The 27,831-nt window shown below is 36.5% G+C and overlaps 1 protein-coding gene across 4 annotated transcripts in view; it reads right to left on the bottom strand.

The window, feature by feature from the left end:
- The window catches only part of GPHN (gephyrin), a 440,641-nt gene that overhangs the window by 367,882 nt on the left and 44,928 nt on the right, over nt 1-27,831 (bottom strand). The gene's annotated exons all lie outside the window — the stretch shown is intronic.

The following is a 27,831-nucleotide window of genomic DNA, read 5'->3' as shown; positions in this document are numbered from 1 at the left end:
AAATAAGAATTCAAAAAAATGAGAAGCTTAGGAACCTCCAGGACATCTTTAAATAGTCCAACATCCGAATTATAGGGGTACCAGAAAGGGAAGAGGAAAAGCAACAGATTGAGCAGGTATTTGAACAAATAATAAAGGAGAACTTCCCCATTCTGGCAAAGGAAATAGACTTCCAGGAGATCCAGGAAGCTCAGAGAGCCCCAAAGAAGTTGGACCCAAGAAGAAACACACCAAGGCACATCATAATTACATTAGTCAAGGTAAAAATGAAGGAGAGAATCCTAGAAGCAGCAAGAGATAAGGGGACAGTCACCTACAAAGGAGTTCCCATCAGACTGTCAGCTGATTTCTCCAAAGAGACCTTACAGGCAAGAAGGGGCTGGAAAGAACTATTCCAAGTCATGAAAGACAAGGACCTATATCCCAGATTGCTCTATCCAGCAAAGCTCTCATTTAGAATGGAAGGGCAGATAAAGTGCTTTTCAGATAAGGTCAAGTTAAAGGAATTCATCATCACCAAGCCCTTATTTTATGAAATGTTAAAGGGACTTATGTAAGAAAAGAAGATAAAGAAAAAACATGTATAGTAAAAGGACAGCAAACTCACAATTATTAACAACCACACCTAAAACAAAAACAAAAGCAAACAACTATACCAGGACCAGAACCACAGAAATGGAGATCACATGGAGTGTTAGCAACAGGGGAGTGGGAGGAGGAGAGAGGGGGGAAAGGTACAGAGAATAAGTAGCATAGAATGTAGGTTGAAAATAGATAGGGGGAGGGTAAGAATAGTATGGGAAATGTAGAAGCTAAAGAACTTATAAGTATGACACATGGACATGACTAAAGGGGGGGATATGGGTGGGAGAGGGTGTACAGGGTGGAGGGTAGTGAAGGGGGGAAAATGGGACAATGTAATAGCATAATTAATAAAATATATTAAAAAAAAGAAAAAAGAAAAGTTAGTTTCCAGTTGAGCTGAACTAAAATTGAAAGTGTAATACATTATATCATAAAATTTTTTCTTTTATAAAGTTTCTTGCCCAATTTAGCAAATATGAATGCTTAGTTACGAACTTCAAGAGCCTGAAAGTTTGAAAGGCTTTGTTAAAGTTGAATATACCTTTGCTCCTTTAAAGGCTTGTCAATGAGCTACCTGTGAAATAAGTTTTGCTAAAAACAGGTACTTTTCAAAAATTCATGTCCCATCCACATTTTAAGTTAAAATCAAAGGAAAAAAATCTAAGAGTTTTTTAAACTAAAACCTGAAACTTTGGCCACCTAATAAAATATATTTGTTTTTAATTAAGATTATTTCCACTAATGCCACAAATATTGTTTCCAAATTATAAATAAGATATGGTATGTTTTATTAAGCAAATGTGCATACTTTTTCATGTGTAAAGCACATAAAATGAATCCATCTTGGTCATATTTTGCCCCCAGCATAATGTCAACTAAAGAAATTACTATGCTCTCTGTTCCACTGATTAATAAATATTCTTCAACATGTCATTGCAAAAATCCGATAAAACAGAAGAAATTACAATAGAAACACGTAGTCAAACTTTATGGCACTAATATGAAAATTATAAACTTGCATATCAATCTGGGTTATATTTATATAATAACTTCGAGAGGAACAGTGGAAAATAGATCATAGAAAAATTAGATCATATATCTAATAAATAGCAGTACTGGGAAAATGCAGAGCCTGTAACTCCAGAGCCTGCACTCTTAACCACTACACAATACTGACCATAGTTCTCATAGATTTCTCATACATTCTGGAGTCTCATGCAGAATATATGAAAAATTTTCCACAATTGTAAAACAAATAAAATATATATAATTAAAATCAATTACGAGGTAATAAATGCCATCCAGAGTATTATTAAAAATTAAAGTTTTAAAAGCTGAATTAGGGATCTTCTAGTTAAGTGGCTAGTTAACTGTACTTCATATCTCATGGGTTCTATGGTGGTATCTCAGATCAATGGCATCCTTTTTCTCATTCAGTTAAAGAGTTCTATCATTGTTTTACATATTATACTGCTTCAAAAACTACATGTAAAGAAATTTTGCTACAGAAAATTTTATAGAAGCTGAAACACACACATACATGCATACATACATACCTACATACATACCTTAAAACAATATTAGTTGCCCTCTCCATTATTTTATAGAAGAGAATCACTATTTGCCTATGATCAGTAAAAGTCGGCATTCTAACTCAGTATAAAACTTAGAAATTTGTAAAATGGACCCTTAGAAGGGTTGTTAGCTTATCATAAGTACCATTTTCTGTATATGTTAATCTTTCTGGTCAATAATCAAGTTGACATTTATTATGTGCTAAGTACTTCACATACATATTCTTACTTGTATAAAGTATAAGATACTATTATATAGAAGTCCTATTATTTGAATGATTCCATATGGTTATTAGCAACTGTGTTATAAAAGACTTAGCTATCTTTTTCTTACTTTTAGGATAACATCTATATTCTATCTTCCTCTGGTCAGGAAGGATTTGCCTATAACAAGTAAATTTCTATCCTTAAAACTTCATGTTCAAAATATAGCATAGGAAGAATTCAATATTTATAAAATTGATTGTATTGTCCCATGTTGAAAAGCATGAAAATAAAGAACCATTTGAAAATTGCTAAAAAAAAGGAAAACAAGTTCAACTTTTAAATTTCAAAACTCGTTCATTCTCTAGTATCTTAATATCCTGTGAAATAAAATTACAAAGTAAGGAATGGCACCATAAAAACAACTGATATTAAAATGAAATGTAACTCTTATTCTATAGACAATTCCAACTAATTCACTCAAAGTCTGACTGGACAGTGAGACAATAGTTTAAAATCAGAGAAAAGGAAAAAATATTGAAGTGGGTATTTCAAAAAACAAGTATTTGAGTATCAAAAAGTTAAGAGCTGGTTCTCGGGTACATTACATGTATTTCCAAAAATGTTCTTCTCTCTGACTATAGAGTGAAAGGTAAATGTTTAGCGAAAAAGTCACCATGCAATAATTTTTAAATAGAGCCAAAATATTCAGCACTTAATCTGTTTTATTCTATCTTGAAAATATGATAGTTTAATACCTGATATAGGAAAAATTTGACCCCATAATTCTTGGTTTCATTTAAGATAAATCTTTTTTTTTGTAATTTAGGTGAAATTCACACAACACAAACCCATTTTTAAGGCACAACTGAGTGACATTTGTGAGTACACTCACAATGCTGTATAACTACCATCTATACCTATCTCCAAAACATTTTCATCATCCCAAGAGAAAATCTGGTACCCTTTAGGCAGTGAGTCTTCATTCTCCCTTTCCCCCAACCACTGGCAATCACAAATTTCCTTTCTGTCTCTACAAATAACTATCCTGGATAGTTGATACAAGTAGAAAACACAATGTGACTTTTTGTGTCTGTTTTTCATTTAGCATAATGTTTTCAAGGTTCTTCATGCTGCAGCATGTATTATTACTTTATTTCCCTTTGTGGCTCAATATTATTCCATTGTATGTGTGTCTTGCTTTTATTTATCCACTCATTCTTTGGTGGCCTTTTGGACTGTTTCTACCTTTTAGGTAAATGAGCATGGCTGTACAAGTGTTTGTGTGAGTTCCTGTGTTCAATTATTTGGTGCATATACCCAGAAATGAATTGCTGGATTATATGGTCATTTATATTAACTTTTGGAGGAATTGAAAAATTATTTTCCAAAGCAGCTGAAATATTTTACTTTCTACCAGCAATATAGAAGGGTTCCGTTTTCCTATATCTACAGTTATTACTGTCTATCTCTTTACATTCAGTCGTAATAATGGGGTGTGAAGTATCTCACTGTGGTTCTGATTATGTTTCCCTAATGGCAGTTGATGTTGAGCATTTTTTATGTGTTATTGGCCATTAATGTATCTTCTATGGAGAAATGTCTATTCTAGTCCTTCAAACACTTTTTAGTTGAATTGTTTATTTTTCTGTTGTGAGTTTGTAAGACAACTTTTCTATTCTGGATACTAAACCCTTATCAAACATATGATTTGCAAATATTTTCTCTCCCATCTGTGGGTTTGTCTTTGTGCTCCCTTGGTAATGTACTCTAGTGAACAAAACTTTTTCATTTTGATGAAGTTCAATTTCTCTATTTTTTCTTTAGTACTCTTTTTGTGTCATATTTAAGAAACCAGTGCCAAATCCAAGGTATTAAAAAATTTCACCTCTGTTTTCTGGTAATAATTTTATAGTTTAAACATATTCAGTCTTTTATCCATTTTGAGTTAATGTTGGTACATGGTGTGAGGGTAAAAGTCTAACTTCATTCTTTGTGTTTGTGCATATCTAGTTGTTCCAGTACCATTTGTTGAGGAAGCTGTTCTTTCTGCAATTGAATGGCCTTGGTTTAAAAAATCAATTAGCCATAAATATGTGGGCTATTTCATTGATCTATATGTATACTATTAGGCTAATATCACACTGTTTTGATTACTGTAGCTCTGTAGGAAGTTTTTAAATTGGAAAGTGAGTTCCCCAACTTTGTTATTCTTTTTCAACATATTTTTGTCTACTAAGCATCACTTGCAATTCCTTATGAATATTAGCATTCTAATCCATTTGTACATGAAATTTTGGTCCCCATTTTTTCCAGATTAATTTTAAGACACATTTTTTTTGTTACCATTTACCTATTCTCAGATACCATTTTACATTTTTTTCCATGTCTGAGTCCTACCATTTTCCACCTGCTAGGAGAAAAGTTCCTGGAATTCTTCTACAGATGTTAACTAAGAACAAAGAACTATTACTGTTGAACTGAATGACATACATGAACAATAAAAGAAAGTAAACTGTCATGATGAAAATTGGGTAATTGTCTTAATGTATTCAACCTAAAAATACAAGTCAAAAAAATGCTTACATGCAAAATTTATACACTTATAGTCATTTCACACTACCAATGTTGTTGCACTATGAAGTATCATAATTTCTAGTTTTTATGTACTTTGTGTGCCGTCAAAAGGTAACATATTTCTGCTATGACAAAAGTTAAAACAAGAAATCTCCCTTCCCAATAAATTTGCAACAGATATGATTTCTGTGTTTAAACTACAGCATCATTTTTGGATCTAATACAAGTGCAAAGAACATTTTCATATTTTAAAATCTATTAAACTCTGCAACTGAGGAGCTTCCACCTTATCTTCAATTAGAAGTGATTATTCCACAATGTAATGGCATGCTAAAAGGCAAGAAAATCTAACAGAATTCTAAAAACACATACCAAACAATGAATGTGATCAATTAAAATTATATCTTCACGGTGACTTCTGGTCAAGATGGAGGCATAAATAGACATGCTTTGCCTCCTCCCACAACCACAAGAAGAATTACAACTAACCTGAAAACAAAGAACACCCAGAACTGCCAGAAAATCGAACTGTATGGAAGTCTGACAACCAAGGATTTAGAGAAGCCACATCCATCCAGATGGGTAGGAGGAGCTGAGTCACAGAGACCAGCAGAGAGGCAGTGTGGCACAGACATAAGGCAGAATGGGTAGTCCCACATTCATGTGTGGTGGATAAAAATCAGGAGAGATACCCTAGGAGCAAGAGATCCCAGCCCTAAGCCAGACTGCTCAGCCCAACATTCCAGTGCTGGGAAAATAAAGCCCTATTACCTCCAGCTATAAACCAGTGAGGGCTGGGATGGCGAAAGACTGCCAGTTTCTCTGGAGAGTCCATTTAAAGGACATGCATGGACTTAGAACATATGCAAACCCACCCACTCTAGGAATCACCACCAGGGCAACAGCTAGAAGGGCATTAGTCACATATGGGAGGTGGAAAAGTGACTGGGCTGGGAACAAATAGGGTGAGTGCCAGGCAAACCTACAGAAACCAGGCAGTGGTATTCTCCCGTTTCCAAACTCCCCCCAACACAGAGCCACAGAACAGTGAAGTGGGTTGCCCCACTCTGGTGAATACCTAAGGGTCTGCTCCATACAACTTTACAGGTATGCTAGGATAGGGAGTCAAAGAGCCCTACCTAATATGCAGAAACAAACACAGGAGACTGCGAAATTGAAGAGACAAAGAAATATGGCACAAATGAACAAACACAACAAAACCCCAGAGATAGCCAATCTATCAGATGCAGAGTTCAAAACACTGGTAATCAGGATGCTCAAAGAACTTGGAAAATGGAGAAGCCAAAGAACTTATATGCATGACCCATGGACATGAACTAAGGGGGTGGGATTGCTGGAGGAAAGAAGGGTACTGGGAGGAGGGGGGCAAAAGGGGAAAAGAGTATGGCAAAAACATAAGGGAAGAAATGAAGGTTACACAACCTGAAATAAAGAAAAATCCATAGGGAACCAACAGTGGAGGGAAGGGAGCTAGGGTTCAAATGAACAATTTGGAACATGTGGATAAAATAAACATTCAAGCAGAACAGAAAGAAGAAACAAGAATTCAAAAAAATGGGGAGACTCTAGGACAACTCCAAAAGTGCCACCATCTGAATCATAGGGATGCCAGAAGAAGAGGACGAGCAAGAAATTGAAAACTTATTTGAAAATATAATGAAAGAAAACCTTTCTATTTTGGCAAAGGAAATAGACATACAAGTCCAGGAAGCATAGAGAGTCCCAAACAAGTTAGACCCAAAGAGGACTACAAGACATATCATAATTAAAATGCCAAAGGTTTAAAGATAAAGAGAGAATCTTAAAAGCAGCAAGAGAACAGCAGTTCCCATAAGACTATCAGCTGACTTCTCAAAAGAAACTCTGCAAGCAAAGGATTGACAAGAAGTATTCAAAGTGATGAAAAGCAAGGCCCTACAACCAACATTACCCAGAAAAGCTATCATTTAGAATTGAAGGGCAGATAAAGTGCTTCCCAGACAAGGTAAAGCTAAAGGAATTCATCATCACCAAGCCATTATTATATGAAATGTGAAAGGGACTTACTTAAGAAAAAGATCAAGCCCTGGCTGGCGTAGCTCAGTGGATTGAGCTCGGGCTGCGAACCAAAGTGTCGCAGGTTCGATTCCCGGTCAGGGCACATGCCTGGGTTGCTGGCCACAGCCCTCAGCAACCACACATTGATGTTTCTCTCTCTCTCTCTCTTTCTCCCTCCCTTCCCTTCTCTAAAAATAAATAAATAAAATCTTTAAAAAAAAAAAGAAAAAGATCAAAACTATGAACATTAAAATGACAACAAACTCACAACTATCAACAAGTGAATCTAAAAAACTAAAACTAAACAAAGCAGAAGAGGAACAGAATCATAGACATGGAGATCATTTGGAGGATTATCAGCTGGAGGGGGAAGGGGGAAAAGGTACAGGGATGAAGAAGCATAACTGGTAACTGTACTTGAATGACAATAAAAAAAGAAAGAAAAGAAGCATAACTGGTAGATACAAAATAGCTAAGGGAGTGTTAAGAATAATATAGAAAATGGAGAAGCCAAAGAACTTATATGCATGACCCATGGACATGAACTAAGGGGGTGGGATTGCTGGAGGAAAGAAGGGTACTGGGAGGAGGGGGGCAAAGGGGGAAAATTGGGGCAACTGTAATGGTATAATCAATAAAATATACTTGAAGAAAAAAGAAAAAAATCATACCTTCATGGACTGATATTAGTATTTGCCAATCAGTATCTTTGTGAATATATTTGCAAAGATCAAATATTCCATATAGATCAGCATTAGTAAACATTTGCAACTGATTTTGATGATAGGAAATAGTAACTATAAATAAACTCCAATTATCCCCCAATTCCATTCTTTAAAATTGTAAAGTTATTAAACATGTATGACAAATATTGCACTCTATTATTATATTTAGATTTCATAAATTTAAAAAATTATGGAAATCTGTTTTCTTCTTTGATACAGTAGTACATATATAATATTCTCAATAATATTGGCACTTTATTAGGGATTGCATTGAATCTATAAATTGCTTTGGGTATATGGGCATTTTGATGATGTTAATTCTTCCAATCCATGAACATGGTACATGTTTCCATTTGTTTGTGTCTTCCTTACTTTCTTTCTTCAGTGTTGTATAGTTTTCTGAGTACAGGTCTTTTACATCCTTGTGAAAGGATGCACCTAGGTAAAAGGTTTATTCCTAGGTACTTTATTTTTCTTGTTGCTATATCAAATGGTATTTTTTTTTCCTGATTTCTGTTTCTGATATTTCATTGTTTGTGTACAAAAATGCCTTTCATTTCTGAATATGGACTTTGTATCCCTCTGTTTTGGCAAATTCACTTATCAGGTCAAGTAGTTTTTTTGGTGGAGTCTACAGGATTTTCTATGTACACTATCATGTCATCTGCAAAAAATGACAGTTTTGTTTCCTCCTTTCCAATTTGGATGCCTTTTATTTCTTTTTCTTGTCTGACCCCTGTGACTAGGGCTTCTAATATTATGTTGAATAGGAGTGGTAAAAGCAAGCATCCTTGTATTGTTCCTTATCTTAGTGGGAAAGCTCTAAGTTTTTGTCCATTGAATATAATGTTGGCTGTAGGTCTCTCATATATGGCCTTTACTATGTTGAGGAATGCTCCCTCTTCCCACTTTGCTAAGTGTTTTTATTATAAATGGGTGCTATAACTGATGAAATGCTTTTTCCGCATCTATTGATATGATCGTGTGTGTGATTTCTGTCTCTCCTTTTGTTTATGTGATGTATTAGGTTTACTGATTTGCAAATATTGTACCATCCTTGAATCCTTGGGATGAATCCACTTGATCATGGTATATGATCTTTTTCTTAAGATTTTATTTTATTTATTTTTAGAGAGGGAAGGGAGGCAGAAAGAGAGAGCGAGAGAAATATCAATGTGGAGTTGCTGGGGGTCATGGCCTGCAACCCAGGCATGTGTCCTGACTGGGAATCGAACCTGCGACACTCTGGTTCACAGCCCGTGCTCAATCCACTGAGCTACGCCAGCCAGGGCTGGTATATGATCTTTTTAACATACTGCTGAATGCGGTTTGCCAATATTTTGTTGAGGATTTTAGTGTCTGTGTTCATCAGTGATATTGTCCTGATGTTTTCTTTCTTTGTTATATCTTTATCTGGTTTGGGGATTAGGATAATGCTGGCTTCATAAAGAGATTGGGAGACTTCCATCTTCTTGGATTTTTTGGAATAATCTGTGAAGGATAGGGGTTAGCTCATCCTTAAATGCTTTATAATATTCTCCTGTGAAACTGTCTGGTCCTCGGTTTTTGTGTGTCGGGAGTTTTTTGATTACTGCTTCTATTTCATCAGCTGTTATTTGTCTGTTCAGACTTTCTGCTTCTTCTTCCTTCAGTTTTGGACGATTATATTTTTCTAGAAATTTGTCCATTTCACCTAGGTTTTCAAATTTCTTGGCATATAGTTCTTTGTAGTAATTTCTTACAATCCTTTGTATTTCTGCGGTATCCATTGTAATCTCTCCTCCTTCATTTCTGATTGTGTTCGTTTAGCATTTAGGTCCTCCTTTTTTTTTTTTCTTGAAGAGTCTGCTTAAAGGCTTGTTGATTTTGTTTATCTTTTCAAAGAACCATCTCCTGGATTTATTGATTCTTAGAATTGTGCTTTTCATCTCTATAGCATTTAATTCTGTTCTGATCTTTCTTATTTCCTTCCTTCTACTTGCTCTGAGCTGTCTTTGTTGTTATTCCTCAAGTTCTTGTAGATATAGGGTAAGGCTGTTTATTTGAAATGTTTCTATCTTTTTTAGGTAGGCCTGTATTACTATGGACTTCCCTCTCAGGACTGCCTTCACTGTATCCCATAAGTTTTGGATTGTTGTGAGTTCATTTTCATTTGTTTCCAGCAACTTTTTGATTTTTTCCCTAATTTCATTCTTGACCCATTTATTGTTTAACAGCATGCAATTCAATCTCCATGAGTTTGAGTGTTTTGGGGTTTTTCCTTGAGGTTGGTTTCTAGTTTTAGTCCCTTGTAGTCAGAGAAAATGCTTGATATGATTTCAATATTTTTGAATTTGTTGAGCTTGTTTTGTGTCCTATCATGTGGTCTATCTTTGAAAATGTTCCATGTGCATTTGAAAGGAATGTGTATTTTGCTTCTTTAGGGTGAAAGGCTCTACATATATCAGTTTTGAAAAGAATGTGTATTTTGCTTCTTTAGGATGAAAGACTCTATACATATCAGTTAAGTCCATGTGATCTAGAGCATTGTTCAATGTCACAATATATTTGTTGATATTTTGTTTGGAAGATCTATCCATTTTTGATAGTGAGGTGTTAAAATTTCCTACTATAATTGTGTTCCTGTCAATATCTTTCTTGAAGTCCTCTAAGATTTTCTTTATGTATTTGGGTGCAAATATATTTACAATATTTATGTCTTCTTGATGGATTCTTCACTTGAGCATTATGAAGTGACCTTCTGGTCTCTTTTTATGGCTCTTTTTTGAAGTCTATTTTGTCTGATATGAGTATTGCCACCCCGGCTTTTTTTTTTCTCCTGTCCATTTGCTTGGAATATTTGTTTCCAGCCCTTCACTTTTAGTTTGTGTAGGTCTTTTGTTCTGACGTGGGTCTCTTGTAGGTAGCATATGTGTGGGTCATGACTTCTTATTCATTCAGCTATTCTATGTCTTTTGATTGAGGCATTTAATCCATTTACATTTAAGGTTATTACTGATAGGTACTTATTCACTGCCATTTTTTTGTACCTGTATTCCTCTCTCTCTTTCCCCCTCACTGTTTTTCTTCCTGTTCTTAAAGCAGACCCTTTAGTATCTCTTGCAGAGCTGGTTTGGAGGAGGGGTATTATTTGAGGCCTCTGTTGTCCAGAAAGCTCCTTATTTGGCCTTCCATTTTCATTGAGAGCCTTGCTAGATAGAGTAGTCTTGGTTGCAGGCCTTTGGTTTTCATTACTTGGAATATTCCTTTCCAATCTCTTTTGGCTTGGTGAGTTTCCAATGTGAAGTCAGCTGCTAGCCTAACTGGGGCTCCCTTGTATGTTACTTTCTATTTCTCCCTTGCTGCCTTCAAGATTCTTTGTCTTAGAATTTTGCCATTTTAATTACAATGTGTCTTTAAGTGGGCCTCTCTGGGTTCCTCTTGATTGAGACTCTCTGTGTTTCCTGGATTTGTGTGACTTTTTCTCTCGTCAAATTAGGGAAATTTTCCATCATTACTTTTTCAAACAGGTTTTCTATTCCTTGCTCTTCTCCTTCTCCTTCTGGCATCCCTATTATATGGATATTATTATGTTTCATGTTGTCCTGAATTTCCCTTAACCTCTCTTCATTCTTTCTGAGTCTCTTTTCCTTTTCTTGCTCTTTCTGGGTGTTCTTTTGTACCTCTCCTCTAGCTCACTGATTTGATCCTCTGCTTCATCCAGCCTGCTTTCGATTCCTTCAACTGTGTTTTTCAATTCAGAAATTGTATTCTTCATTTCCTCTTGGCCCTTGTTGATAGTTTCTATTTCCTTTTTCATGTTGATATAGTTTTCAGTGAGTTCATTATAGCTTCCCTGAAGTTTTTGGTAATTCTCTGTGAGCTCATTGAGCTTCCTGATAACCATTGCTATGAACTCAATATCTGATGGTTGATTTGCCTCTATTTCATTTAGCATTCTTTCTGAGGCTTCCTCCTTTCCTTTCATTTGGGGATTGTTTCTTTGTCTTCCCATTATTTGTAAGACTCTTCTTGTTAGTCTCTACTTCTTAAATTGATCTGTTCTGACTCCCTGGGTTTATGGTGTGAATTTCTATGGTAGGAGACCTGAGATTCAGTAGTGCAGTCTCCTTGATCTCCTGAGCTTGCTGGTCTTGGGTTGTCGTTTATGTTGGTTCTCTGTCCGTCTTTGGGTTTTGATTGTTGTTGGGTCTTTCTTTGGTGGGTCCTTCCCTCCAGCTGGTTAACTGAGAGTCACTCCGTCCAGCACATCTTGTATTCTGTTGTGCGGGAGTGGACAGGTTGTGTTGAAGCTGTTTCTTCTGTCTGTACGAAGTATTGATGCTTCTTTCTCACTATTGTTCACCTGTTTGTTCTGGGTAATTTCTCCACAGTTTAATTGTATTGCTAGATTGGTCCTGGGTGTAGGTTAGAGTGGCTTCCACTCACTCCTTCACCTTCTTCCATTATTATCTGTTGGTGGTTCCTTTGTTGGTGGGTTTCCTCTTCCAGCAGGTATACTGGTGTTCACAGCTCTCACCCATTCTTTTATGGGACCAGTTAGAGGGGGAAGGTAAAATGGATTAAGACAGTGGGAGTGAATTTTTTAGTATTTAAAGTACCAACATGTAGAGAAGAAGTAGGAGATCCTTTGGATATGTATAGTGTTAACTGTGATATTTCACCCAACTAGCCACTTTGTACAAAGGGTGAAAAAAAGATAAGAGTCTTGTTAGGCAGGGGAAGGACTGTGAGTTGGGTCTAGAAAGCAGTGAGCTTCTGGGAGATCAGATTATGAGATATAGTGAGTAAAGGACAGAAAATAGGTATAGTGTGTGAAAGAATAGAGTTAACCACAAAAGTAATGAAGTTCCAGAAACAGTGAAGTGAGCTAATATCCAGGAGGGGTGCTGTGTAGTATTATAATGGTATGGAACAGCAATTATTTACCATAGTAATGAAGCAACAATCATATGATAGATTCTATGTGATCTGAATAACAAGAATAGGAAGTACACAACCTAGAGTAGTGTACTATAGGAACACCAATGAAGTGAAAGAAGAAAAATTAAAAATACACTATGAAAAAGAGAACAAGAAAAACCAGTCAAACAATGCAATTTAACAAACAAAGTAAAGAAGACTAAACAGAAAGAGAAAAAATAAAAAAACACTAATAAAAGAAAAGATGTAAAAATAATAAAAATAATAATAATACAAGTATACAGTAACTTGCAAGTTCTCTGGAACAGCAAAGTGAAATTTGTCTCACTGTCTCAGTTGTTGGGATGACCCCTCTTTGGGTCTAGCTCTGGTCCTTTCACAGCTCCAGGTTTTACTGTCTCACTTGTGGGAATTTAAAAAAAAAAAAAAAAAAAAGGAAAGAAAGAAAGCAAAGAAGGAAAGAGGAGTTAAAAGAAAAGCCTCATGCTGCCTTTAAATGCACCAAGCCAGTTCTGCTGGTCTTCCTGGCTGCAGCCGGCTAAGGGGGGATTGGTTTCACTTTTCTCCCTTCCTGTGGTTTTGCAGACAGGGGCCATGTCTGAGCTGCACTATACAAGGTTGCCCAGCCTCTAGCCCAGTTCCTCAGTTCGCTGCCAGGACCAGTGCCCTTCGGTGCCCAGCCTATGACTTCAGTCCAGCAGTTGTGCTATCCTTGAGGTGCACCAATTAGGGACAACTCACACACCACCCTCTCGCTCTTTGCTGTCCTAGATGCTAGGGATTCTCAGAGTCTCTTCAGGGTAGTTGGGCTCCCCCACTGAGTTAAGTCTTTCTGGGGACTGCTGACTCCCTGAGCCCTGCTGCTCTCCTCTGCGGGAGGGGGGTGGGGGGCCTCTCAACCTTCCTCTTAGCGAGCCAGTCAGCCCACAGGTAGAGGCACCACCATGGCTACATTGGGCGGATGCTGGGCAAGGTCCAGCATGAGGTGCCTCTGGGCAGTGGGGTCAGGCACACTCTGCCTCTGGGCTGCAGGCATGTGTTTGGCCTCTGCTGCTGGGTTAGGATGGGTAGCAGCTGTTCTGTGGGTTTGGGTGTGCACCATCCCCAGGGCTTCAGGTGTGAGCGCTGGGCTCCTACTGCTGCAGCAGGAGTGCAGTCATGAAGGCGGCGGTGTCTGGCATGCACCAGCCTCCACTGCTATGGCGGCAGCTGCAGTGGGGTGGCGGGTGGCTGGGTTGGTGGTGCACCACTGAGGTCATCAGTGTGGTTGGGCACCCTCTGCTGCTGCGGCTGGGGGTAGGGGCACAGCCCTGGTCCTGATAGCAGAGGACTGTGGGCCCACAGCCCAGGCTGCGGAGGCTGCACAGGCACAGCCATGGGAGGCAAGCGGCTACTGAGGGAGAATTCCCTAATCAGCTGCCGAGTGCCTCTTTTTTTTTCTTTTTGAAAAATTCCTCCTGTTCAAGCTTGCCACTCCAAACAAGCCCCTGGCCTCTCACACAGCCCAACTCTCCAACCAGATCAGGACTATCCAGGTCAGGGTCCTTCAGGGCCCAACTCTTCCCAACCCAACTCTTCCCAGCCAGGGTCTACAGCCTCAGCGAGTACACAGCCCCTGTGTGTTTGCCACTTCATCTTTATTTCCCCCAGAGACTTCAAGCATCCAGGTCCATCCTGGTGCTGCTCAAACTTCCTTGTTTGGCAGGGGAGGAAGCCAATGACCTGGCTTTCTCCCAAGAATCCTGTGGCAGACCCAGTGGGCAGTGGGCCTGGGTCTGCAACCACCCTGGTCCCCACGCTGGTCCCAGGGACCTTATTTTCCCAAAGCAATCTCCTTACCATCTGATTTTTCAGTGTCCTCTACAGTTTTGGCTTCCAACCCTCAAATATGCTGGGATACTGTTGGCTGTTCGCTCCGTTCCCCAGTAGATCGACTAGGCATTCCACCCATGTGCAGGGGCAAGTGGATTCCCAGCATCTTTTTATTTAATGTTCTAAATTCATTCCCATCGTTCCAAATTCAAAGCAATACAATCACGCTTGCAAGAAGAAATTTCATTCCCTTTCCTATAGCACCCGTTGAACCTCACAACTTTGAGGTAACCACTCAAAGTTTTAAAAAACTGCTGCTTTTCTGCTGGCCCCAGAGTGAGTGACTCTGTACAAACCCTTAAAGAGCAGTACTTTTCAGTGTCCTACAGACCTTTGGGTCTCTGGATGTAAGCATCATTGGGTTTCAGAGCCAGACATTTTGGGGCTTGTCTCTTCAATGCAGGTCCTATGGGTTAGGGTGCCTGATATGGGACATAAAGCCCTCAATTCTATGGGAGAAGCTCTGGATTTGTGACATCCCTCCTGACTGGGTCACCACATTAGGAATGGAGCCCTTTGGTGAGACCACATCTCTGCTTCTCCTACCTGTCTCAATGTGGCCCCTTCACCATTTACTATGATAGAGCTATTGAACTAGTTTTCAGTATTTTTTCAAAGGGGATTGTTCTGTGTAGATTTCCTGTGTATATGGGATGAGGTGAGTTCAGGAACTTCCTATCTTGCCATCTGGTACTGCCACCCCCCATTTCACATTTGTTTTAAAGAGCAATTGGACAGTCAAGTAACAACATAAAGCAGTCTATAGCTGTGCTTCTCAAACTTTCATTTCCATGTAGTCACCCAGGAATCTTCTTAAAACGCAAATTCTAATTCAATAAGTCTAGGATTGGGACCTGAGACTCTGCATTTCTAACTCCCACATGATTCTGTTACTAGTCCAGAGACCACACCTAAAGTAGCAAGAGACTTAAAATAGGGTATATAAGTAGGTTATCACAAAATTTTAGAGCTGGAAAAAACTTTACAAAAGTTATAATCCATCTAAAACCACACATATCCTCCCATTTTGTTATTTCTTTTCTTAATCCTCACCCAAGGACATTTTTGTTTTCATTGCTTATAGCAAGAAAGGAAGGGAGAAAGAGAAATATCGATGTGGGAGAGAAACACCAATTGGTTGCTTCCTGTAGAGACCCAGACTGGGGATTGTACACACCTGGACCAAGGACCGAACCCATGACCTATGTATGTGCCCTGACTGGGAATCAAACCTGTGACCTTTCAGTTATAGGACTGATGACACTCCAACCAACTGAGCTACACTGGCCAGGCTATCCTTTGCCTTAAAGATGAGGACAGTAACACAGAGAGTTTAAGGGTCTTGAGCAAGGTCCCTACACCTAGAAATAGAGAAACAGAAAATCCAACTTATCCTATCTACAGATTCAGTTCACCTTCCACTATATCAGTGCTTCTCAAATTTCAGTTATGGATGTATAATTATGGAATACACTCTGGTAAATCTATACAGAAAGCCTGAAATCCCAATAGTTCCTTCTTTAAGAAACCCAAATAAATTATGACAAGATTTTCCAATCAAGGTCTAAATGATATCTGTACATCTACACTAAGAGAAAATAACACATGCAAATCATGCCTCTGAAATTAAGAGGTTCTGCTTTCTGTATTCACTGGTCTCTTTCTTCCTAAGATATTTCCATTTGATTATCAAATAAAGCAAAAGAAAAAACTAAAGGGATTCTGCAAAAAAAGCAAAAGAAAAAACTAATGAGATTTCACTATGGACAGAATTATGATTAAATTATGACTAAATAAACATTGTGTTTGATAAGGAAAAAAGAAAAAGTCTCTTTGATACATCTCTCCTAAGTTTTTTTACTGTGATTTAAAAAATTAAAGCAACTAAAAATTAATTGCTTTAATTAATTAAAAAAATTAAAGTCAGGCAAGGGTAGAAAGTCATCATTAATTTTGGCAGTTCTTAAAATACTTAAATAGCTTTCCAATGTTAGCCATTTTTAAGCAGCTCACTTTTTAAACAAAAATTTACAGTAAAATCTTTTATCATTACCAACAAATAAGAAAAAGTATGACTTGCCATAAATAAAAGGTATGTATTTCATTAAATTTTACTACAGAATGTTCTGAGACTAAGCCCTTCTTTGTTAAAAAGGGAGAATGATTAAGTGTTCGAGAGGTGCCAAGAGTTTATGTTTATAAATATAATGAAAAGGACTGAAAAAGAATTAAAAAGGGGAAACTTTTTCTGTGATTTGATATCACTTAATGCTCTGTCCATAACATCCCTAATATCATTCCAAGTATCTGAATATGACACACTTTGAGAAACATTATACCATGCTGGTTTTTTGAAAATAATTTTTATTTGATTTTATTTTTTAAAGATTTTTATTTATTTTTAGAGAAAGGGCAACAGAGAAAGAGGGAGAGAAACAGCAATATGTGGTTGCCTCTCGCACACCCCCTTACTGGATACCTTGCCTGAAATCCAGGCATGTGCCCTGACTGGGAATCGAACTGGTGACCTTTTTGGTTTGCAGGCTGGTACTTAACAAACAATAGTTTAAACTCTATCAACAGAAAATGAACCTTATAGTTAATTTCCAGAGCACCTAGTCTAATAAGTGGTACACAGTGGGCACTTACTAATATGTTCAAGTGAACTGAAAAGATAGGTCATTAAACCAGGCAATTTATTTAGATTTGTTGAATTCTTAGAGTTGAAAAGTCTCATAAGATCACTTATTATTCATTCAAAAATGTGAATGCTAAGGACCAAAGACATTAAGTGACTAGACTGATATTCAGATTTGTTTTTAATGACACTGAGATTTCTTAGTTTTCAGTCTAACAGCTCTATGAAGGCAGATATCAATTGAGTGGCTTAAGGCAAACAATCCTGATGACATAAATTTTATAATATTTAGGGCCAGAAGAACAATAGATTGGGGAAGGGAAGAGGGAAGTGTCACAGACATTGAGAGAGGTAAGTTGCCCAAAAATGCTCCATAAGAAGAAGAAGAAGAAATCTTAAGCTGGAAAAGATACCAAGCCAGAATTATACCCACATTTCAAAGATTCCCCCGGGGTTAAAGGGTAGAGAGGCAGAGGATAATTTCAAGGAAGTAGCTATGTCCACGACTTAGTGGGAATTATCTAAACCTTTTTTTTAATCACTATAAGAATTGTCCCATGCCTGGAATCTCAAACATTTGTTGACTCTACAGGTTTCCTCCAAACTCCCAGTCCTCAATCCTGATTTGACTAGAAGTATATGTTCAAGATTGCAAGAAGGGTGACAATAAAAATACAAAATACAAGTAAAGTTTGAGCTGAAAATTCTGTCGCTAAACCTCTGACTTAATAATAATATTCTTCTAGCCCACAGAAAAAAAAATTTGAGGACTGAAGTAGAGTCAGCTTCATCCTTCATCATAAGATAAGCTTAAAAAATGAACTGGAAACATTGCTATGAAAAATAGAGTTATTTTGTTTACAAATGATATAACTTACCTTATAATAGGGGCAGTGACATAGGGTTATTATAAGATATCTAGAGTGTATCAAAAATTGGCCAGATTCAGAGACATGGGGTACTAGAACCTGGGAATCAACCACCCCATCAGGATTCTCTCTGACTTTCTGTGAGTAGATCTCATTCTCTCCAAATAAACATAAGTTACGTATCTATATGGTATGGTGAATGGAGGAGTGGGCACGACCTTTGGCAAGTTGGAATTCCTGTCCACCCCTGGATATATTACTATAGCCAGTGGGGTAAGACATTATGATTAGTTACATCTGGTTTAATTCCCCAGCCTAATAAGGGTAGAATATTCTGATTGGTATAGTCCCATCAAAAGCATACTGGTATGTGTTAGGGAGGAAGTGTAGTCTGTTAACAGAAATTAGAAAAGTATGCTGGACAGAGAAAAATACTACCTACCACAGTTTAATTCAATTTCACAATGATAGTAACAGTTTTCCCTTTCACTTATGTATAATCAATTCCCAAAGATACCAATAGATTTAATGGTACATGGGGAAACAGGTTTGGTTAGTTTTTGAGGAGGAACACCTTCTTCATTAGTCAAGGTTTACAACTATCAACAGAAGTGTTTAAATATGGGCCACCACTCAGTATTAATAAATTGAGAAGATACATACATATGCCTATGCATGTATATAATGTACTATTTCATATGCTTTAAGTGATTTGATTTTAGTTATAATATACAGGACAACATATTTTCTTCGACATGCCTTATTTATTCTTGGAAATAGGTATTTCCTATAATATCTTTCCAAGGCCAAATACAACTATATGTTTATAAATATGCTATAAATTTATATAGTGATAGAATATCAAGATAATTTCACAATTCAGTGAATTACCCCATTGACTGAAAAGACAAGAATTCAATTCATCATTAAAAAGACTTTGACTTAGGAAGCAGAAAGATATGCTCATGAAATGAGGAATATAAAAGTAGAAAAGCATAGAATAATGATGGATAAAGTGATATATTATATAAGTAGTTCAAGTAGGCTTTTGATAGTATTCAATCTGTTTAATGTACTAGAAAAAGAATATATTTAAAGTTCAAATTCAATTGCTATTTCCAACTAAGGAATTTTTAAGATGCAAAGCACCTATTTACTCATATCCTTTTGTTAAAATTTCTTAGACTGAATAATAAATTAGAATTAAAAATAAAATTAGATATAAAAATAATTAAGAAAAAATATGTTCCCCTTGGAAATAATATAGATGTTATGTTATTGACTCAATAGATGGTACTACTCCCATTAAATCAAAATGGACCTAATAATCTGTCTTGAAATGTCATAACAAGAAACATGGCATATACAGCCCTGGCTGGCGTAGCTCAGTGAATTGAGCGCGGGCTGGGAACCAAAGTGTCCCAGGTTCGATTCCCAGCCAGGGTACATTCCTGGGTTGCAGGCCAGAACCCCCAGCAACCACACATTGATGTGTCTCTCTCTCTCTCTCTCTCTCTTTCTCTCTCCCTTCCCTCTCTAAAAATAAATAAATAAAATCTTTAAAAAAAATTATATGTGTACTAAAAAATAAATTTCTAAAAAAAAAACATGGCATATAAACTTAACCAAGAACACTAATGTGTTTTTATCAAAAATAAAAGAAATATCCTGAATATCTGCATAAATTAATGCAGTGATCCAATCAAATCTTAAATATGGCAAATGGTTATTTATAAAACATTTATGCATTTCTTACTACAGTTTAACTAGAATTCTATAAATTTTCTTTGTAAATATTAATGATCTAAGAACACTTCTACTAAAAAATAAATTGGTTCTCTTTCACCTAATTAAAATGTGAAACAACAATACTTATTATTTCTTTTAACAGTGCCTTGTTAAAAATAAGAAAATATTAGAGAATAATGTTTTCAAAATACTAACTAGGCTGTCATTATCCAGTTTTAAATGTACAGTTATAAACATTTTCTTCTTTAATATCACTCATTGCACTCTTCATTAATGACTGGTATAGTTGCCTAACTTTCTGTGAGTTAGTTACCCTAAATTAGGCTCATTATTGACAAGGAGTACATCTTATACATTTTTATAGAAGCCACAGTACCATAAACATACTCAGGGTGACCCTCAAAAAACACCTACTTAACAAAGGTACAAAGTAAAGTTAACCACTAAACATAATATTCTTCAACAAAATGCATTAACTTATTGACTGAGTGGGTATATATAAGGGAACAAAAGCAACAAAACTGAAACCAATAACATCTATTATACAGACTGGTAATTGAACCTGGAGATTTTATATTTAAATTCAGAATTGATGAATTTTTTATTTCTACAATCACATAAAGGAAATAATCCATACAACTTAAACTAGGTTGTATTAAAGGTCCTAAGACATCTGAGTGACTACCTTTATTTGGTCTGTCATTCAGCAGGTATTTTCTGAGAACCCTTTAGTGTATTATAATATATGACTTCACAGTCCAAGAGCCACACAAATCCCTAGGGATTTTTAACAGGAATCACGGCAAACCTACTAGTTCTGTAAGCTCTATATCCCACCCCTCTCTCTCATTTTCTTGCTTCACATCTGAACAGAATGGTCACACCCCTGGAAGAGTCCAGATAAAATCAATTCAGTATTAAATAGCCTTACCTATTTAGGGCTTAACATTAGTCACCCTTTCAGACCAAGTACTGACATACAGCCAGTACTGCCAAAGCCTATACCACCATCCCAAGTCCCCAAGGCTGCTAAAACAAATGTGAAGATCAGATATCACCACCACTAGGCTCTAATGCAGCTCTGAACTATCAGTTTAGCTTTCCCTAAGACAGTAAGCTCAATTTCCGGGATTCTGCTTTAGTACCTGCTTCTCTGTTTTCTTACCAGTTCTTTAGGGATCTATGGCCACATCCCAGAACTCTGCTAAATGGCAAAATTCGGCTCCAAGATAATAATCACATCCCTTCATGATGATTACCTATATTGAATTTCCTAATCTACTCTGACTACCTGATTGGCACCAGCTCCATTTTAAAACTTAGTGCTAACTACACTGTTTTAAAAACAATCTAGCCCACTACACCTTTTGGTTACACTTACTTCTCAGTTCAACTTCCAAAATCAGCATCTACAGCCTAATCTGTACTACAAAGTTCCAAAGAGGCTAGGCCTCAAGTCCCAGGTTCCTGAATAACTGTCAACAGCCTCGTGTCACCAAGAGAAACCTTGCCCACAAATGTGATGTAACCAGCTTTATTCTGCAAAATATTTAGGAGTCTATATTAAACCTCTAAAAATCAAAATATCTCTAGTTCAGAAAACAAATCAACAAACAAAAATTAATTGATTATCTGCTAGTGCTAGGCCCACTTAAAGACAACTTAGACTGCAAAAAAAAGTAGACAATAAACAAATATTTACCAGCTGCCTACTATATGTTAGACAGTTAATACAATTATTTATTCCTTCATAAAACTTCCTAGCTGTCTTCTAACGTCAGCTACAGAATAAAGAAAATACCCAGGAGATGAAATATCCAATGATGAAATCTCTTCAGAGATTTTTTAAAGTATCCCATAAGATACATAAATGTCAAGAAAGCTTTCAGTTTAAGGTTCTTTAAGGCAAGATGATGAATTAAGTGAATTCCCAACATGTAAAAGTTAAAGGCAACATGAAAAGTTAAAGGTAGGGGAGTGGAGGGAGACTATTTTAAAAGACAAGAAGAAAGAATGGGATTGATACAAGAAGAGGAATGGGATCCATATAGTTGATGATACTTAAAAAATTAAAGATTTTAAAATAAGTAGGTAGAAAGTCAAAACAAGAATATTCTTTTTGCTTTTGTTTTGGTTTTTCTCTTTTATTGCTTCCATTTTTCCTCAAAGCCTTAAAAGAATTTTTCAAATCTGATACTATCTTTTATTTTCATGTTTTCAGTATTTCCTTACCTATTTTAAATCTCATTATTTATGTAGCAGTGTGGTAAAATGACAAAGATAAAATTAAAAATGCAAAACCATAAGTGAATATCTATTAGTTCACAATTAAAGGCAGAAATTTAGAGGCAACATTTTCAGTTCGAGTGTTACTTGTGTTTTGTCTTTTTATATGTGATATCTTTTGCTACTGCTTGTCTTGATTTTTAAAAATTAAGGTAGTAATAACTTTGAATATGATATTAATAAACATTAACATTTTACAGTGTAATCTTTTTACATTAACTAGTTTAATCCTAACAATCACAAAGGTTCAACAAGTCTGTTACTAAAATATATAAAACTAAACCAAGACTCAAAATGCAAAGATCACAATGTGAAAAGAGAAGGAATTGGAGTGAATGATCTCTAAAGTCTTTATGACTCCTAAACATTTTATGACTATACTGTTTCAAATTTTGCTTATCAGAGCTAAAAATGGTATATCAGAGAAGTATATGATGTGTTTCTTACATTGGAAAAACTCACTTTGTGTCATTTAACTTAAATAAATTTGCATCTCAACCAAGAAAGCTAACTTTTGGCAGCTGATATAACATATCAGAAACTAGTACAAAATCACTGCCTTCCTTATCTTGTATTAAAAACAAAAAAACAACAAAAACCCTTTGATTCTTATTTCCAATGATCATATATTTCAAAAAAAAAACTAAGCCTAATTCTCTCCAATTAAACACCAATAAATTATAGGTAAGAACATGGCAGTGTTATACCAGTAATGCAAACTTTACCTTATACTTTGAAACATAAGATGCATTCTTAACTATAAAACTGTTATCACATTAATCATGATATTATTAAATGAGAATCCATATGGTTCACAAGCCTAATTTACTATGTGGCTGTGTAAGAAAAACAATGCCAACCCCTAATGTAACTGATTGGGCTGTACTGTCTATCTCAAAATCAAATAATAAATGGAAAAATAACTAAATTTTTTAAAAAACTAAAAAAGTCCAACAATGTTAGATAAAAAATTTAAAAAATCACTGAGGCATTTGTTAACTACTTAATTAATATGTGCTTATGCTACTTAATTACTGAGATTTATTCCACCAGGAAGTTGCTAAACCTTTCTGGAGGTTTTTCATCTATGAAATAATAATTATTAGTTACTATAAGTTATTGTTAACAAAATGATTTTTTGTAAAAATTAAACAAGGATTAAATAAGATGTAAAGAGTTTAACAAGGTGATTGGCACAAAATTTACTCAACAGAAAAAGAATGAATAACAGAACTTACATTTCCAGACATATCAAAATAACTGATGTCTGTCAGAATAACTGGTACTTGATCAGCCCTTTCACCACATACAACTATAAAACTGAAAAAAATAAACAGAACAATAATCTGTTTTCAGACACAGAACAAGAGGCAGCCTAGGACTGAGATCCATAAGAAAAGGAAAACACATCAGCTAAGACTTTTTGCCCAGAGACTTATTCCAAAATACCCTGCAGGAATGTAAAGGCCAAGCATGGCACAAGGGCCTCAGTGAACTAAGGAAGGCAGAGACCAGAGTTTAGGGTTGTCAATGTGAATGGAATTGCAAGGCAGTTTACAGAAAAGTAGATAGCTTTACAGGGAAGTAGCTCCAAAATCTGCAAAATGGCCTAATGCTTTGCTAAATTCTACACTGTGCATACACAGGGGGAGATTCTAAAAGAGCTGGCAGACTCTAGTACTGGGAAGCTTGAACTAAACTGATATTTCAGAAATCACAGTGCTGCACAACACAGAGGTCCTGACCAGCCAGGGTACAGCAAACTCACTGAACACTCCAGGCATTCAAATGAGTTCTCAGAAAGGATACTACTTAGTACAGTTACTCTAGATCTGCCTAGCAAAGCTTCAAAATGGTCACACAGACAAAAGAGCATACAGGATACCCATATCAAAGATTAAAAATTACTAGAAATTCAAAGGAGCAGGAAAATGTGACTCATAAGAATAAAAATAACTGACAATAAATACAGGAGGCAGCATACAAGAATTTTAAATCAGTCTTATAAATATGTTTGAGACATAAAGGGAAGAAAGACAATGATTTAACAGGTGGACAATAGCAGCATACAAATGAAAGTATTTTTTAAAAAGCAAAAGGATTTCCAGTTTAAGATCAAAGATGCAAAGAGCTGGAAAGAATATCACTCCCACCAATAAATACAAGAAGAAAAAAACCTGGAAAACTCCAAATTAATAACTTTTCCTAAGTCCATCATAGAACCAAGGCCACAGGTCAAACAACTTAAGCTGAAATCTGAAGACAGACACCTAGGGGATGAAACAGGACCTGAGCTTTTCCTAACCTGGGAAGCATCCAGACAGATGCCACTGAACACTATACAAGCCTTTTTAAGCCACCAAGGAGATTAAACTAAAAATTATAAGTGAACTGTTAAAGGTTGACTGTTAATGAACTGTCAAGAGAACATGAAACCCTAAGGGCTGCAAACATAGGGCGTGTGTACACTGTGATATTGTGATTTATAATAATAAATATCTATTTGTTCTTCCTTCCCATTATTGGTAGAACTATTAACATCTTTAGAATTTCCTAAATGATGAGAGAATATAGATGTCTTTTGTTATTCTAATGAGCCCACCATACCTGAGTTTATGAGGTGGCATTTTGAAAGCCTCTAGACAACCTAAGGATGAGGACTAGTTGCCAGGTAAACCAACCCAAGTGATAGAGGGTTGAAACTTCCAGTACCACCTAATCTCTCCTTTGGGGAGGGGAGAGGCTGGAAATTGAGTTCAATCACCAATGACCAATGATTTAATCAATCATGTCCATGTAATGAGGCTTCCATTAAAAAAAAAATTTAAAAGGACAGGGTACAGAGTTCCCAGGTTGGCAAATACTTTGGAGAGGACAGGATGGTGTTTTGCCTGGAGAGAGAGCATGGGAGCCCCATAGCTCTTCCCATATTTCTTACCCTATGCCATTCTTCCATCTGCCTGATCATGAGTTACATCCTTTTACAATAAACTGGTAATTTAATGAGTAACCACTTTCCTGAGTTCTGTGAGCCACTCTAACAAATTGATCAAGCCCAAGGATGGGGACATGGGGACCTTCAGTTTATAGCACATCAGTCTCAGAAGCACAGGTAACTGGGCTTGCTACTGGCATGTGAACTTGGGAGGAGGCAGTTTGTAGGCCTAAACCCTTAACTCACAGTACATAGTGTCAGAACTGAGTTAAATGCAGGACAACCAGATGGTGTCACAAAACTGCTTTTTGTATGGAAAATCCACACATATGGTGTCAGAAATGTGAAATTTAGAGCGTTCTAGGTGCAAGTAGAGTATTGAAAGTAGGGGAGACACAAGAGTGTTTTTCCTTTACACATATCTTCTTGCACACTCTTCTTCCTGGAACCCCACCAGGAACAGAGATGAGAGAGAATCTCAAGTTAGCTCCCCACTGCTGACTAAGGGAGAACAGTAAACAATGTTGAAACTCCACCTAGAACCATCTAGCCCACATACCCTCCCCTACAAAATAAAACCTGAACCTGCAAACCTGCAGTTGAGGACACTGGTGCAATTCCATTCAATGTAGGTGAGAAACACTGACCAGACCCATTTGGTTTATCTTCCCTAAGGAGCAAAATCCTTAATATGTAGTGAGAAGTATATCAATACCACAGCTTGGTGGAAACTCACTGCTGCTAGGAGAGAGAAACATGGGGTAAGAGGTGGCTCTACTCTTGGGGAGGAGTAAAAATATAGGCTAGTTCCAGCATTACAATTGGAAGAGGTACAGGAACACTTGTAAAGATCATAATCCCAATACTCAGGTTCACAAAATTGAACCTACCTAAAATTGAGGCTTAATGGTAACAGTATATGATAGTAGGAGAATGTGTACACACACATGCATATATAGGCATCTTTCTATCTCACCACTAAACACAAACACAAACATAATCTTATCTTCACCTCACACTAGCCAAGAGCTCCTGATTCTTTAATTCCTTCACTATTACATCATACATTCGGTCTGCAAAGGGATTGTTAATAATACTTTGTCTCATTTAGAACTTGCACCCTCTCAATTTCTGAGTCCTAAACCATATTTATGCATAGAAAAAAGTAAATTCAAATAAACTCAAAACAATTTTGGCCTGAGGGAGGAGGAAAAACAGAATCATAAAATGTCACCAAATTTTAGAAGTAAATTGGATTTCAACGATAAATTAGGAATTTAGCCCCACTATTTAAAAGGGGGAAAAAAATGAGGAAACTAAAGTCTGAATCCCAAGTTAACTTCTTAGCTGATGAATCCAAGGGGCTGGAGAGAGGCAAAATTAAGTTTATAGTTGTGAGTACGTGAAACAGTTTATTCTTGTATTATTTTATTTATTTATTTATTTATTTATTTATTATTATATTATTTGCTTGGATTATTTATCTTATATTTTTGTATCCATTGTGACATTCTTTTGAGTTAATAAAGCTATTGTAATAACCACAACTTGCATGTCATTTTCCATATGAACAACTATAAACCTATTTTTGCCAACTCTCATATACAAACTTGCTAACCCACTGAAAACAGTTCTGAGCTAGGCAATGAATACAGTTTTTTGCTGATGACTACAATAGTCATACTTGCTAGCCCATTTAAAAATGTGTTCAAAAAGTTTAGGATCAAACATAAAAAACTAGCATTATTTAGTTCTATTCCCTGACAGTAAATTAATATTAGCTTCCATATCCTACAAAGCAGAAATTCTCTGCCTAACTTTAAACATTGTAAACTCAAGCTAGGTCACTTTAAAAATATTAATAATCATTATCATCATAATCATAACATTGATTTTGTAAAGGAGACAATCTAGAGTGTGAGAAAACAAAGTAAATTTAACAAGCAGTATTCAAGCTAAATAACCTTAAAAATATATATTTATATGTATATTTACATTTGTAAGAAAGGATGCTCAGCATCATTAGCCATCAGAGAGGAGCAAATTAAAACCACAATGAGATACCACTTCATACAGGTCAGGATGGGCATCATAAATCAACAAACAACAAGTGCTGAGAATGTGGAGAAAAGAGAACCCTAGTACGCTGTTGGTGGGAACCCTAGTACACTGTTTTTCACAGACTGGTACAGCCACTGTGAAAAACAGTTTGGAATTTCCTCAAAAAACTAAAAATTGAACTGTCTTTTGATTCAGGAATTCCACTGCTCAAGATTATACCCTAAGAATCCTGAAATACCAATTCAAAAGAACCTATGCACCCCCATGTTCACAGCACTGTTATTTACAATAGCCATGTGCTGGAAACAGCCTAAATGCCCATCAGTAAACGAGGGGATCAAAACATGGTGGTACATTTACACAATGGAATACTACACAGCAGAAAGAAAAAAGGAGCTCCTACTCTTCAAGACAGCATGGATGGAACTGGAGAGTATTATGCTAAGTAAAATAAGCCAGATGGTGAAAGACAAATACCATATAATCTCACCTATAAGTGGAACCTAATCAACAAAACAAACAAGCGAACAAAACAGAACCAGAGACACAGAAATAAAGAACAGACTGACAGTAACCAGAGGGGAGGCAGGAGGGGGATAACAGGGAGAGGAGGGGAAGGCTCAAGTCAAGGAACATGTATAAAGGACCCAAGGATAAAGACAATGGGGCGGAGGGTAGCTGGAGGGAGGACTCAATGTGGGAGATGGGGGATGGGTAGAGCAGGGGAGAGAAATAGAGGGGAAAAATGGGGACAACTATAACTGAACAAAAATTA

The sequence above is a fragment of the Phyllostomus hastatus genome, unplaced genomic scaffold (assembly GCF_019186645.2).
Source record: "Phyllostomus hastatus isolate PE091 unplaced genomic scaffold, TTU_PhHast_1.1 phas_scaffold_501, whole genome shotgun sequence".
NCBI classification, from domain to species: domain Eukaryota; kingdom Metazoa; phylum Chordata; class Mammalia; order Chiroptera; family Phyllostomidae; genus Phyllostomus; species Phyllostomus hastatus.
The sequence above is the reverse complement of the archived record's forward strand: the minus strand, read 5'-3'. Positions and strand labels throughout refer to the sequence as shown.